Raw genomic sequence first — 12234 nt, 5'->3', positions numbered from 1 at the left:
GAGCAGGCCAGGGGGATGCCTCAGAGAAAGGGGTCTGCACTGCACATGGTCAGAGAGAGCTTTCTGATTCTCCCTTCAACAACAATTCTGTCTGAAGTTTCCTTTCATTCCCTGATCATATCGCTTCTGCCAGGAGATTTTCCTTGTGGGAGGTATATCCCTGTGCCAGGTCTTTCCCCGTCAGCGCTCACAGATCCCATCACAACCTCTGTGCTCTGGCCCTACACAAAGCTGCCTGTCTGCAGGGCACTGGCTGGGCGCAGGTTACTTGTTTGCAGGTAGAATAATGGTCAGGTGAGACTGAGCCTGGTGGATCCAGCAAAGGCAAAGCTCCTTTTGTCCGTGGGAAAGGAGTGACTGAATGCACATAGGAAGACTCAAATAAAACCCTCTGATATTTCAAAGTTACAATTCAGGAGTCTAGGGGACTTGTCATTATTAAGAACTCCTTCATCGTGTATTCCAACCCATTCCCCAAGAGTATAAAACGGAAACAGACTCAAGAAAGTACTTTACCTTTACACTAACCTTGCTTTGTACTTATTTTTGAAACCACCAATGGAAAATATTCTGGCAGTGAGCTGAATCTGTGAGCAGCCCTGAAGCACACAACACCCTCTTAACAACAGATAAGCACTTCCTTGTGTGGGGGTCACTCCTTGCACACACAGCTTCTCCCCGCAGCCGCACGGGAGCCCCCAGCAGGCTGAGAGCTGCCCCTGGCAGGCGGCAGAGCCCCTGCCCCAGCACACAGCCCCCTGGGCTGCAGGGACCCTGCTGGCAAGGACAGCCCTGGGCACCCCTGCCTGCACAGCCACCTTCACAGCCCTGCAGCCGGCCCTGGCACAAGGCAGCCCACATGCCCTGGCCCTCCCACGCTGCAGCAGGGAAGCCCTGCTCTGCAGCACACTGGCCTCCTCCACAGCAAAAGGCTCCCACACGGTCCCACAGGCTGGGGGGGGGCCAGCTGCTGCAGACCCGGCTAGGAACTGCAGAGGCATTGCCCTGCAGCCACACACTTACCGGCTCCAGGGCTCTGCAGATTTCTCCAGCAGGGAGCTCTCAGCAGCCCCCCACCAAGGGCTGCTTTTGAGCTCTCCCTGCCTCCCTCCTCTGCCCCTCTGGGCTCCCTCCAGCTGTCCCTGGGGCTGCAGGGGAACCTGCTGGGCAGCAGGGTGAGGCAATCCCTCACGGGCCTTGCCTCTCCTGGGGGGACACACTTATTTCCAGCAGTGGCAATTCTCCTACTAGAAAAAGTTTTCTGCAGGAGTATCAACTTTTGTTAACCCATTACTAGAGAGGACACCAGGAAAACTGCAGCAAAGGATCCAAGTACTCCTAAAAGAGCGTGTGTGCATGTGTGTGTCTGGTGGTTCTGCAGGCAGGGGCAGGGAGGATGTCTTCAGTGCTTCAGTAAGCCCTGCAGAGCCCATTTCAGCACTTCATTGCACAGTCCGAGGGCTCAAGACTCAGCTCTCCTTTGCCCAGGCCATGTCTCTGCTCTGAAGCAAAGCCTTTGCACCCCCGGGCTCGGGGACACTTGGTACCAGGTTGCCTTATGGCCAGGCAGAGCTGGGCTGGTGCCACAGCTGGGGGGCTTCAGCCCAGATGTGCAGCAGTGCCCTCAGCCAGGGGCCCACGCAGAGGCAGCTGCAGCCCGTCCTGTTGCAGACAGAGCTGTGACCCTGAGGGAACCAAGTGCCAAGGCAGGTGGCAGAGCTCAGCACAGCTGCTCGGCAAGGACAGCAGCCTCCAACAGCCCAGGCATCCACCACGCGGTTTAGACCGGTGAGGCAATTCCAGGGCACCCGAAGGAGTGTTCCCTCCTTCTGCACAGGCCACAGCCTGCCAGTGTATGACCTGGGGGCTGCACTCTGCTGCTCTCCTGCCTCACTGCCCCTGGGAGACGAGACTCCACCATTGCTTTGCTCCTAGTACCAAGGTGGACACGAATGATGCAGGGTTTCAGATCCAGGGGAGCATCACAGCTGTTGGCCCATCTGGCAGCTGTGCTAGAATACTGATGTAAACAACCTACAGACACATAAAGGAGCATTGTCACTGTGCTGCCCTGTGACTGTCAGTAGGTGGTTACTTGACCACTGGCTTGCAGGATCCCACCAAGCCTCTGTCTCGCTGCTCCCCTCCTTCTTCACTCACCTTGATGTCTGTAGGGTTGTTCTCTCACATCATTCTCACTCCTCTCCCTTTCTGCTTTGTCCTTTCTGCCATAGGGTATCACAGAGGTGCCACTGCGATTGCTTATTGGCTCAGGTTTGGGCAGGGGCTGGTCCATTTTGGAGTCAAATGAAAGTCGCTGTTATGGTCATGGAGTCAGCTCTTGATCTCTTCTCACCTCTGCCAGCCCTACAAACACCTCCAAACCACTCCCAAACCCTTGCCATGTAAACCCACAGGATCTCTAAATTCCCCAAGAAGATGTGAGGTTATTGATCCTAAGGCTTCCTCATGCTGCTTAAATAAGACTTTTCCCCTTCCTCTCCCTGATTTAGGTTATTTCAGAGCAGTTACCCTGAACCACACCTGTGTCACCTGGGCCAAGCTCAGACATGTAACTACAAAAATAATAATGGGTACCAAGTGTCCAAGGTCACACGCAAGCAAAATATTTTGCTGCAGAGCATGCTGGGGTGGTGGGCAGAGGTCACTGTGAAGGTGAAATGAGATGTCCCTAAGGAGAGCAATCCATGCTGTCCTTGGGACCAGAGACACGCAGGGCTGGACTGTGCAGTGCTGTAGGAGAAGGCATTGCTGCCTGTGATGCCTCTGCAGCCCCAGTGGACATGTGGTTCCGGTGAACCTTATACCCAGAAAGGACAAGGTGCTTTTGAATGTGTCCTTGACAATGGACATCCCGTGATGCAGGAACACTTTGAAAATCATTGGTCTATTTCTCTATTGCCTCACCACAGGGGTGACTTTCCACAGTGCTGGCTAACTGGGGAGGCCCAAGAAGGCTGAATGCTAGTCAAGTGCTGCCCACCTACAAGAAGGGTAGGAGGGAGGATCGGGATAACTACAGGCCTGTCAAACTGATCTTAGTGCCAGGGAAGGTTGTGGAGCAGATCGTCCTGAGCATCATCACACAGGAGCCACAGGAAAACCAGGAGGTCAGGACCAGCCAGTATGGGTTTATGAAAGGCAGGTCCTGCCTGATGAATCTGATCTCCTGCTGGGACAAGGTGACCTGCCGAGTGGATGAGGGAAAGGCTGTGGATGCTGTCTACCTGGACCTTAGGAAAGCCTTTTGGCTCCATCTCCCACTGCATTCTCCTGGAGAAACTGGCTGCTCATGGCTTTGGTGGGTGTTCTCCATGCTGGGTTAAAGCTGGCTGGACAGCCAAGCCCCAAGAGGGGTAGTAAATGGAGTGACATCCAGGTGACAACAGCCCATAAGGAGTGGTGTTCCCCAGGGCTCAGTGCTGGGGCCAGTCCTGCTTCAGAACTTCATCAATGGTCTGGATTGAGTGCACCCTCAGTGAGTTTGTGTACAACATCAAGTGGGGTAGCAGTGCTGATGTCCTTGAAGGCAGGAAGGCTCTGCAGAGGGATCTGCATGGGTTGGACCATTTGGATGTGTCCAACTGTATGAAGTTCAACCAGGAGAAGTGCCAGTTCTGTACGTGGGTCACAACAGCCCCCCACAACGCTACAGGCTTGGGCCAGAGTAGCTGGAAGGCAGGCTGGTGGGGAAGTACCCTGAGGGTGCAGGTTGGCAGATGGTTGAGCAAGAGCCAGCAGTGTGCCCGGGTGGCCAAGAAGGCAAATATCATCGTGTCTGCTATCAAAAACAGTGTGGCCAGCAGGACCAGGGCAGTGATGGACCCCCTGTACTCGGCACTGCTGAAGCCACACCTTGAACACTGTGTTTCCATTTTGGGCCCCTCACTGCAAGAGAAACGCTGAGGATCATGTCCAAGAAGGGCAACAAAGCTGGTGAAGGGTTTGGAGCCCTGGTCTGTTGAAGAGTGTCTGAAAAGACGGTTTTCTTTTGAAAAGTGGTTTTACTCTGGAGAAGAGGAGACTCAGGAGGGATCTTACTGCTCTCTAGAGTTACCTGAAAGGAGGTTGTAGATGAGTGGGGGTAGGTCTCTTCTGCCACATAACAAGTCACAGAACAAGAGGAAATAGCCTCTAGTTAGAGAGGAGAGCTTTAGATTGGATACGAGGAAAAACATCTTCACTGCAAGGATGGTCAAGCATTGGAACAGGCTGCCCAGGGAGCTGGTGGAATCACCAGCCCTGGAGATGTTTCAGAAATACATAGACACAGTGCTTCGGGACATGGTTCAGTGACAGAATTGGCTGTCCTGAGGTAATGGTTGAATTTGATGGCCTTTAAGGTCTTTTCCAACCTAAATGATTCTCTGTTCTTATGCTTCCGTGATTTATTGCAAGCCTACCTAGACACGTGGCTGAGCAAGCTGGTCTAGGTCACCCTGCTTCAGTTGGAGGGCTGGATACAATGGTCTCCAGAAGTCAGTCCAACCTGGAAAAAGAAGCCATAGAGCTATAAGAGCATATATAAAAAATGTCAACACAACTAGGGAAGTTCATGTGAAGAATATTTCTCCATAGAAATGGCCTGTGGGAAATGCATTTGAGAAATCTGAACGAAACAAGGCTGCTTTTCTGTGGCCAGGTCATGGGTTAGAATGAGGGTGACAGAGGGGTATGCTATGAGGAGGACAGCTGATTCTCAGGAACTCCTCATGCAGGAGGATGTGCCTGACCGTGAAGGGGCCTGTGAGGTCAGTTCTGTCTCTGGAGGTGACAGGCTGGCAACAGGAACATGGCTGGGAAAGTCCTTCTGCCAAGCTACAGCATAGGACCTCTCCAGGAAAAGGGCTGGGGTACAGGCTGTCATGTCCATTTTGCCTGTGGACATGAGAGGACAGCAGCAGGCATGTGGCTTGGTCACGTCTCTGGGAGAAGCTGAAAGGCCAGCAGCAGCCATGTGGTTTAGAAGACCATGTGGAGGTGACTTCACTTTTTTGAGGGGAAAGACCACCAAAAATAGCTTTTGAGTTAGGTTCCCTGCTTGGAGGGCAGTTCCTGAGGTGGTAAAGCTTTCCTGGGTAGTGGGAAAAAAGAGGAGAGGGGAAAAGATTTCACAAAGTGTAATGTTGCAAATGGAGAGTGGCTATCGGGAGGAGGAACTGTCACTGCAAGGGTCCTGCTGCGGTGCAAGAGCTCAGCCAGAGGGAGCCTGGATCAGCCCATGGCTTTGTGTTTCAAGGAACAGCCGGTGAGAGTGGAGGTACCTCAGCGAAGGTATGGCAATGTTGGGGTGAGAGCAAGGCAGGGCAGCGAGATGGTGCCTACAGCCTGCAGGGCAACAGGGGCAGGGCTCCAACCATGTAGGACAGCCTGTGGTGAAGAGGGCAGAGGGCACTGTCAAGGCTGGAAGGCACCAGTAGAACCCAGGTCTGTGTCCCCTTGGCTGTGGCAGCTGTCTCTGCCTCTGAGGGTCATGTCAAGACATGATGTCCTCACGGCACGGGGCATCATTGCCTCCTTGCGGCCCCATGGGGAAGCTGGAAGTTGCTGTGCCATTGCTGTCCTTCACTGGGCATTGGATGCCCACCTTCCATGGTCCCCAGGAAGAGCCCTGAGCCCTCTGTGAGGGACAGCACCCACCTCCCCACAGGCTGCAGGTCACGCCTTGGCCTTTCTGCTTCATCAAGCAAGCCAAGGCTTTGCTCAGCAGCAGAGCTGCCTGCACAGCGCCTTTGCCTTCCTGCACTCACAGCCCCCAAGGACGGGCTCTAACAAGGCCATGGGGAGGCTTTCTCAGCCATGGCCCTCAGTGGGGCCCATTAACGCTTCCAGGGACTGTGGGCTTTGCTCCGGACTTGGTGTTCTTGAGAGGTTTCTTCAGGCTCCTCTGAACACCTGAAGTCCAGAGTACCACAGACACCCTGGGCTCATGACGAGGGAGAACGCCCTGACGAGCCCTGTCTCCTCCATCAGGGACATCTGGTCTTCAAGGCTTGAACACTTAATAAGTTTCAGAAGTATAGTTAAAGAGGAAGGCAGGTAATGACCACTATGGAGAAGTGATAGAAGACTTTTCTAATGGCAACTGATGCAGCATGCCTCCTGAGGAGTTGTGCAGAGGTTGGAAAAGCAGTCCCTGGAGCTAAACACTGCGTGGACAGCCTGACTTCTCACCTCCCCAGCCCCACTGTTTATCTCCTCAGCCCCATGGCACTTCCATCACTTGACATCTGACTTCTCCAACCAGCTCTGCAGGTGAATATAGGAAGTGCTTGGCAGTAAATATTGGCTGCTTTCCTTTAGAGAAGAGGGTGTAAACAGGAATAAAAGAGGGATTGCTTATCAGGGTGTGTGTTGGGGGAGTGGGTTAGAAATTAATAAATAAAAATAAATTTCTCAGCTGTCGTATTGTAAGTTCAAGCAAATCCCCATGAGGTCTATTGCGACAACTGAAGAGTTGCCCATAGGGAATATTAGAGACACTACTGAAAGACAGTCCAATTTTTCCACTCTGAACCTTAAAGCAGAAGCTACATAGGTAGAATGGGTTGGAGTGATCAAAGAGAAAGAGGAGAAAGGCATCTGGAGATGAACTTTTTAACCAATAGCTGTAAATCAGGAAACCAGGACATCAGCATATTTTCTTCAATTTCATAGAAGGTGTGAACTTCCTGGGACTCATGACAAATATTAGGATGCTTCCAAATTTTTTTTGTATCTCTAGAATTTCTCCCACTTTGATCTACGTATACGCAACAACTGGTATTCTCTGAGGTTTGCCCTCTGATGCCAGAGTTCACCCAGAGGGAGCCTGGATCGTCCCACGGCTTTGAGTTTCAAGGAACAAGCAGGGATGAGGGGAGAAACTCCAGAAAAGGCAGAGAAATGTGGATGTGAATGCTGGGTAGGAAAGCAAGGAAGAGTCAACCGCCAGAGTGGAAAGAGGTGCCACATGGACAGTGTAGGGCAACTTGCAGTGGAGACGGCCCAGGGCTGCAGCGAGGCTGAATGGCCCCACAGGGGGATGAGGCCTCTGTCCCCCTGGCAATGGCAGCTGCCTCTCCCACCAAGGCCTGTGACATAGAACTTGATTTGGAGGGTCTTATGTTCTGCCCTCCAAGAGCCTGGGGGTCAGGGCTTGGTCTTTCTGCTTCATAAAAAAATCCAAATGTGTTTTGCAGCATTACAGCCACCGACACAGTACCTTTGCCTGCCTGCAGGTCTGGCCTCTAATTAGCTACTCTAACGAGTCCATGGGGACGCTTTGTCAGCAATGGCCCTCAGCGGGACCCATCAATGTTTGAAGGTATTTTCAGTGTTGCTTCTGACTTACATTCCTTCAGTGGTTGGTTCAGTCTGCTCTCAGTAGCTCAGGTTCATGGCAGGAGCCCCCAAGGCCCTAATGAGGTATTTGCCTTTTCTCATTTCCTTCAAGTCTTGAAGACCTGTGTAGCTAATTGAATCTGTTCCATTCATGTAGATAAGAGAGAGGATTTCAAAGTGCACTTCAAAATAATTATTTTTCATTTCATAGATTGTATTTTGCTACTTTTTAGGCTAGAGGGGAGGTTCTAGCAGCAATCTCCAAGTGATAATGATGCAGAGGGTCTCCTCATCAGGTCTGGACTGGTAGGAAATGCAGTCGCTTGAGGTCTAACACCAGATGGACAACCTTGCTCTGAATGTCCCCAAGACCACCCTTTTTCTCATTGTCCCCTGGGACTCACATCCCTTCTCCTTACGTCAGACTTCTCCCCTCAATTCTGCAGGTGGGTGCTGCAGCTCCTTTGCACCATCCCCACCTGTTTGCCTTAGAGGACTGGCTGCACACTGGTGAAGAAAATTGTTTTCTATCTGCAAGCACTGTGAAGAATGATCAAGTGTCATCAATAGGAAAACACACTCCACAAGAATATGTCATGTCCAAGCTGTCTCTGATGAGGTGCCTTTCTGCAAGGGACACTCTTATGAGAAATCTTTTAGGGTAGCAGATACGGAAAGATAGATCTAATCACAAGGAAATATCTGGTTATAGGGGACAGATGGGCTGTGGGAAGACATATACTTTTTCTCCTGGAAGCTGAAACGAGCTGCAGAGGTGAGAGGCACCTGTAGGACCAAAGAAAAAAAGGAGGAGAAACCTGAAGGATAATGGAAAAAGACATTGTCGAGACAGTCTGCTGAAAAGACATCCTCTAGAAGTGGTTATTGTCTCCTAGTCAGGTGCAAATATGTAGAAGATGAGAGAAATTAAGGACAGATGGTATAAAGGATTAGTGGTAGTGACATTCTGGAGGAAAATTGGTATTTCTTAGGAATATCCCTTTGGAAACCTCCTTTTATAGGCAGAGGTCTCCTGTGAGAGAGGATGGATGAGCAGGTGTTACAAACATTTATGAAGAGTCCAGAAAAGCCACTCAAATAACCACAGGCTGCACGGACCCCCAGTGGTGAGGGGTGTGCCATCAGTTAGAGTCCCCTTGGCTGACATCGCTGGCACCTGAGCGGGTAACTGTCCAGGTGGATTTCCCAAGGGTAACTCCTGCCTCGCCAACCTGACAGCCTGCAGTTGTGCGTGAGGAGCTCCACAGTGGATGTCATTTCCCTCAGCTTTACAAAACTCTTGTCATGGTCTTCATCAGTGTTATTCTGCCCAAGTGAGGCCATGACACTCTGGGTGTGAACAGAAAGAGATGAGTAAAACACCAGCTGGATGGTCAGGCTGAGAGAGCAGTGGGGAAGGGCTCACACCCCATCTGGAGGCCACTGGGACATACTGGGGCAGTGTGGGCACCACAGGGGACTCTCCTGCTTACAGTTTAAGAGCTGTAAAGATAATCCAGTGGAGGCAACTCTCACAGTGTCTGTCGGTGGCACCAAACTGAGAGGACCATCCCTGTGCCCTTGGGATGCCATGGAGGGGAACCCTGGCAGGTGGGGTGGCCGCCCTGTCAGGAGCTGCACAGATGCAGGACGGACCAAGGGCAGAGCCTGCACCTCCCTCGGGTGGACTAACACCCTGCAGCTGCAGGGCCTGGGACCTGCCTGGCTGGGCAGTGTCTGTGCAGAAAAGGCCCTGGTGGTGCTGGGGGACAGAAGGCAAAACACAATCCCACCCCGTGACCTGGTAGCAGAGGCAGCCAGCCGTGCCCTGGAGCGAATGAAGAGGTGCCTTGCCAAGAGAGTGAGGGAAATTATTTTTTCCACATTATCATCACTCATAACACCACATGTAGACCGCTGTGTTAATATTTTGGCCTTGACTGGGGAGGGAAGGAGAGAAGAAGTTTCTCAATGGCCCCAGAGAGAACCCATTACAGCAAGGAAGATGTGTATGACTGGGAGTGAGTTCAGTGAAGAGTCACTGAGAGGCTCAGGGGTGGAACACTTTCCCAGGAGGGGAAACGGAGGGCAAGAGCCTTGTTCAGCCTGCACAAGGGGAGGACTCGGGAGCACCTGCCGGTCACAGTGAGGACATTGCCAGGAAGATGAATCCAGTATTGGAACTATGTTGTGTGGCAGGAGTGTGATAGGCAGTCATCAGATGTGGAAACAAGGACGTTCTTGGCCAGAGGTGATGCAATGATTTATCTCCAGAGCATGGGGTGCTTGAAGCTGTAAACAAAATGGAAAAAAAGCTCTGCTTGGAAGCTCTCTACTTCTTTGCTAGAAATGGGGGAGGTAGAGGAATCTCAGTGCTTTCTGGTTGCTGTGGAAGAATGAAGACCTTTAAGAAAAGAGGCGAAGGTAACAGTTTTGCTTCCCACTTTCAGTTCTTGACACCCAGCAATCTCATGTGCTTTTCCTACCTCTCCTCCAAACAACTGACCAATTGATGTGAATAAAGGAAGCAGAGAAGCCTGGGACTTGGAGGGTCATAGTGTCATTTCACTGGACAGCCCATTTGGAATAAACCTGGGAAGTGAGCCTGCAAGGCCAAAGGAACAGGGTCCATGGACAGGCCAGGCTGTGCCTATGGTTGTGCCTGGAGACCCGCACACCTACAGCACAGGTTGTGCTGGGGCTGAATCTCCTGCCTGGCTTCAATGGCCTCCCGAAGCCATGGACAAAGCTTTGGGTGGAGGCCCCAGGTGAGGCTGGTCAGGGCCAGGAAGGCCTAGGGATGCTCTCAGGGCCCTGCCCCCATGGGATCCCACCTGCCAGTGCCCTCAGCAGGCCAGGTTCTCCTTCCCTCCTGTCCTGGGCTGTGCTCTGCTGCTCTCCATCCACACATGCCTGGGCATCAGGGACACCACAACTGCACACTACTAGAAGCAAGGTGGCACTGGTCTTCAAATCCCTGAGCAGCTTGTCCTCTTTGGGGAGTCCCAGGTGCAGGTGAGCATCAGAGTGGGTGGCCTGGTTGGTCTGGGGGACTCTCCCACAAAGACCTGGGCTCCTGGCATCCTTGCTTGCCTGTGCAGTGATCACCAAGGAGACTGATTCCCCCAGAAGAGACAGGCTCTGTGATCCACAGCTTTCCTCAGGTCATTTCAAGAAGACATTGTTCCTGCCTCACCCTGACTGTATGACCTGTCGCTCTGTCCTGGCTCGGGCTGGCATGGAGTGCATTTTCTTCACAGCAGCCCTTCTGGTGCTGTGCTTTGCATCTCTTCCCAAGGCAGCGCTGACCACACACCAGTGTTTTGGTCACCGCTGCAGAGTAATCACCAAGGCTTCTCTTTCTCACACTCTGCCTGCGCTACAAGGAGACTGGGGGGATGCAAGGAGCTTGGGCGGCTGACCCCCAGTGACCACAGGGATATTGCATATCCCAGGGCGTTGTGCTCATCAATAACAGCTCGGGGAAAGGAGGATGAAAAGAGGACATTTGTGATCATGGTATTTGTCTTCCCGTGTCACTGACAGATGTGCTGAAGAGCAGCTTTTCTGGGGATGGCTGAACCCCTGCTGCCCATGGCAAGGAGTGAGCGAATTGCTCATGTTCCTGTCCTTGCACACAAAGCTTTTGCTTCTCCTGTTGAACTGTTATTTTCCTGACCTGTTAGTTTTCTTCTGATCCTCTCCCCCATCACGCTGGGCATGGAAGGGGTCAGTGAGCAACAGATGCTGGGCATTTGCGTGCTGGCCAGTGTCAAACCACAACTAATTCCTCCCTCAGTGCCACCCTGGCTGCTCTCCCCTTTGATCCACACTCAAGCTCTCACCCAACCTCATTGCCTGTCCAATACAAGAGCTCCATGTATCTGAGCTGCCCTGAAATCGCACAGAGCGTCCCCCTCCCCTCATCTTTCCCGTAGGTCTCCCCTACAGACCTTGTGTCTCCATCCCCCACCAAAGGCGTGGGAGCTGCCCTGCCCCTCCTCAGCGCTTACGCCACTGATGTCACAGCTCTGTGGTGGCACTGCGGGCTCCTGCTGCCCACGCCCCAGGCGGTGGGCTCTGGGGCCCATGTGGGCTGCAGCACCTCAGGGGTGGCACCAGGGCCAAGGGCAGGCTTGTCACACGGACACCGGTACCCAGGGATGGGAGCCCTTGTGTGGGAGGGGTTTGCTGCCCAGCAGAGGATGCTGGAGCGGGTGGCAGGGGGCAGCAGAAGGATGAAGGACGTTCCCACCACGAGAGCAAGGGCTGCAGTCCCCGAGGCCAGAGGGCAACAGGCCTGGGCTGCACAGCCCTGGCAGGAGAGGGCTTTGCTCTCCCAGGTGACTCTGTAGCACCCTGCGGCCTGTGCCAGAGCTGAAGCTCGTCTCCAAGATGGGCAAGATGCTGCTGCTGGTGCTGAGCGAGCCCCTGGAGGAGGCCAGCCCGTGATCCAGCCCTCCTGGGGCTATCCTGCTGGTGGCAGGCTGGCCAGAGAGCAGCTCTGCAGAGAAGGACCTTTGGGTGCCAGAGGACAAGCAGCTGAGCAGGAGCCATCGATGCACCCTCATGGCAAAGGCCAATGGCCCCCTGGGCTGCATTAGGAAAAGCATCGCTGGCTGATGGGGGGAGGTGACCCTTCCCCTCCTCTCAGCACTGCTGAGGCCACATCTGGAGCCATGTCCAGGGCTGGGCTTCCCAGAGCAAGGGAGTTGTTGACCTACTAAAGCAAGTTCTGCAAATGGCCAACAAGCTGGTGAAGTGACTGGGGCATCTGTCAAAGGAAGAAGGCGTGAGAGACATAGACAGTTCCATTTGCAGAAGAAGAGCCTTTTGAAAGTCACATTAATATAGATAAAACTCCATCTGAACCCAAGGAAATTATTTTGG

The sequence above is a fragment of the Falco biarmicus genome, unplaced genomic scaffold (assembly GCF_023638135.1).
Source record: "Falco biarmicus isolate bFalBia1 unplaced genomic scaffold, bFalBia1.pri scaffold_30, whole genome shotgun sequence".
Classification (NCBI taxonomy): domain Eukaryota; kingdom Metazoa; phylum Chordata; class Aves; order Falconiformes; family Falconidae; genus Falco; species Falco biarmicus.
The sequence above is the reverse complement of the archived record's forward strand: the minus strand, read 5'-3'. Positions refer to the sequence as shown.